We start from the raw sequence: 3176 nt of genomic DNA, 5'->3' as shown, positions 1-3176 counted from the left end.
CTCAGAGCTTTACAAGAAAAGCCAGAGCAAGTATTCCAGAAGTTGATAAAATTCGGAAGAGGGCACCCCAGGGCATCCAGGAAACCCCTCACGCTCAGGCTTTCAGGACTCTTCATTTAGGGGCCTGTTTTCTTGAGCATCGAAAAGCCTTTTCTGGACAGGGGTGGGGGCAGGGATGTGCAGGTCAATGGCTAAGCTGGCCAGGTGGGGAAGAGGAGGGGAAGAGTGCAGTTTCTTTGGAACCCCCAAAAGAGGTAGACAATGGGAGGTAAGGGGTTCAAGATGACAGGCAAGGCCATTTTCTTGGGGGGAGGGTTGTTGGCTGGGGGCTGCTCCCTTGCCCTCCACTCACCGATTAAAAACAAGAGCTCATGATGAGGAAGACTAGGCGCAGAACGAGGACGAAAGCCACGTCTCATCCCAGGATAAGCCCTTCTTGGCCTGGTCTCCCAGCATCTTGCAGAAGACCTCCCGGCGGGCCCTCAGCCGCCATTTGCATTCCAGCTGTTCACAGCAGCGCACCCGCAAGAAGGCGTCCAAGTCGAACGTGGTGTGGTTGGCTTCCAGCACAGCCTGACTGCGGCCACGGGCTGCAGAGCTCGGTGGACCTGTGCGGGGCACGCCTCGGGGTCAGCGGCTGGAGTCTTGGAAGGCTGGACGCCCAGGCCGTGTAGGTCTTCATCACTTGGCAGGCCGCGGGCATACTTCTGATGCAAGGTGGTATTGCCTGGCACCCTGTGAGCCTGGGAGATGCACGGAAGTGCTCGGCAGACTCAGTGCTTCTCGAGTTGTCCGGGTGGGAAAGGAAGCTCTGCTAGTGGTTAGGCCGCCTTGATTTGGTCCAGGTTGGTCGTAGAGAAAATGCCGAGCAGATCACAGAGCGCCATGAGCAAGTGCAGGCCATCGCTCTGGGTGTAAGCCCTCGCTTCTAGGCCCAGGCACGATCTTGGGTTTTGTGGAACCGGGCCCCCACCAGCCTGCCGCAGCTTCCACAGTAACAGTCGTGACCACCTCAGACCGTGCCAGACTGTCATCTTGAATCAAACCAGTCAATTCTAAAGGGAATCTCCCATACTTGGGCCACCTGATGCGAAGGGCCGACTCATCAGACAAGACCTTGATGCTGGTGAAGATTGAAGGCAGGAAAAGAAGGTGGTGACAGAGGATGAGATGTTTGGATGGCATTATCGACTCAATGGACTTGCATTTGAGCAAGCTCCAGGAGATGGAGAAGGACAGGGAAGCCTGGTGTGGTGTAGTTCATCAGGATGGAGAGTGGGACACGACTTAGCGACTCATCGACAACAACAAGGATAGATGAATCACATTTTACACTTTAAGGTAAGAATATCTGGAAGGGGGCAAGGGAGTTATATGGTCTGATACTGTTTTCTTTTATCAAATGTTCTATTTCAATCCCATTGTATACATTGTAATTATCAACTACATTGATAGAGATTGAAAAAAGTATCTCCTTAGACTGCTGTGAATTTGGAAGGGATTGGGGGTGGAGGAGTAGCTTTTTCTGTTAAGTTGTGGTGGGGAAAAATATATGACCTGCACATTGACCTTGAATCCCCCAGCTCATTGAGAGGTTGCTTCTTGAGCTTTTGGAGCCCCAGTGAAGATCTTGGCAGTTATATTTATAAACTATAGTGAAATATGAGATGTACTTTATTTGCTTTTACAATAGCTCCTCGGCTTCTTGAGGAAGTATACATTTTAAATTATTTATTTCTTGGGAACTAGTACAGTAATTAGCACAATGAAGTGAAGTGAAGTGAAAGTTGCTCAGTTATGTCTGACTCTTTGTGACCCCATGTACTCTATAGTCCATGGAATTCTCTAGGCCAGAATACTGGAGTGGGTAGCCTTTTCCTTCTCAAAGAAACACAGTGAAAGTGCCCAGGAAATATTTTTCCTAGAGATTTACTGAGAGCAGCCATAGAATAGTCCTTTCTCTCCAATGAGTAATGGTAACTTCTTATTTTCCCATCTCATCCCATCATCTAATTTCATCTTAAAACACTGGATTTAGATTAGATCTTTCTGGAGGTCTATGCCGTTGCATCTTTCACTCATTCTGGCTGCCTCTGGGTTCTTCACACTTAGAATCTGAGGAAAGCTAGGATAAACAATGAAAAAGCTTTTAGACAATAATCTTGTCTGCACACTGGCAATGAGAAGGAACTCCTCAACACCAAGTTTAATGTGACAGATACCAAAGAGGAGACTTTATATTTCAAATCAACCCTGAATATTCATTGGAAGGACTGATTCTGAAGCTGAAGCTCCAATACTTTGGCCACCTGATGCAAAGAGCCAACTCATTAGAAAAGACCCTGATCCTGGGAAAGATTGAGGGCAGGAGGAGAAGGGTGCGGCAGAGGATGAGATGGTTGGATTGCAGCATGGACTCAATGGACATGAATTTGAGTAAACTCCAAGAGATAGTGAAGGACAGGGAAGCCTGGTCTGCTGCAGTTTATGAGGTCGAAGAGTCAGATATGACTTAGTGACTGAACAACAGCAACAAACCTATGCCGGGTGCCCTTCCCTTCCCTCGTTACCTCAGGCAAATTCCTTGATTCAATTTTATCTTTCATAAAAATAGGATGTCCGTGGGGAAAGGTGAAGGCTGAGGTCCTAAGCAATATGCTGTGATATTGGAATGTTAAAAATATGTACTTCAGGCAGTGGCTTGACATTTGAAGAGACTATGATGAAAAGCTTGAGAAGGTAGTTGAAATCAATCTAACTCTTCTCCGTTTGCTCTGCAGTGAAGAAAACACAGTTCACTTTCCTTTGGTGAAACTATTTTGAAGCAAGCAGTTTGTTAGGAGTGTGAATGAAATGTACCACCAAAGTCTTAAAAAAAATCTAAAAAAGAAAAACCAAAAAACCCTATCCCAATTTAGCCCTAAGCCATGCAGGCACTGAGGCACAACTATTTTCAGAATAGACATGCACACTGACTTTTTTCTCACAGATCCTCTTGGGAATTAAGCTCTGATTTCTCATTTTTGGATCTCATTTAATCCGGTTGAACACTAGTGTGTAAAAGCACTGAACCCGCTTTATAGTATTGTTCTCACTGGATATGACCCAGGGCAGAGCTTTGTAGATTTTTATACCAATAAGACTGTTTCCATTTGGGTGCCCAAAGAAACAGATTT

General features: G+C 46.3%; 1 pseudogene; it reads right to left on the bottom strand.

Moving 5' to 3' along the window:
* Positions 1 to 355: 355 nt before the first annotated feature.
* On the bottom strand, positions 356 to 1034 carry LOC128061756 (dnaJ homolog subfamily C member 30, mitochondrial-like; annotated as a pseudogene).
* Positions 1035 to 3176: the final 2142 nt, after the last annotated feature.

The sequence above is a fragment of the Budorcas taxicolor genome, chromosome 16, assembly GCF_023091745.1.
Source record: "Budorcas taxicolor isolate Tak-1 chromosome 16, Takin1.1, whole genome shotgun sequence".
Classification (NCBI taxonomy): Eukaryota; Metazoa; Chordata; class Mammalia; order Artiodactyla; family Bovidae; genus Budorcas; species Budorcas taxicolor.
This window is presented reverse-complemented; position numbering and strand designations above follow the sequence as displayed.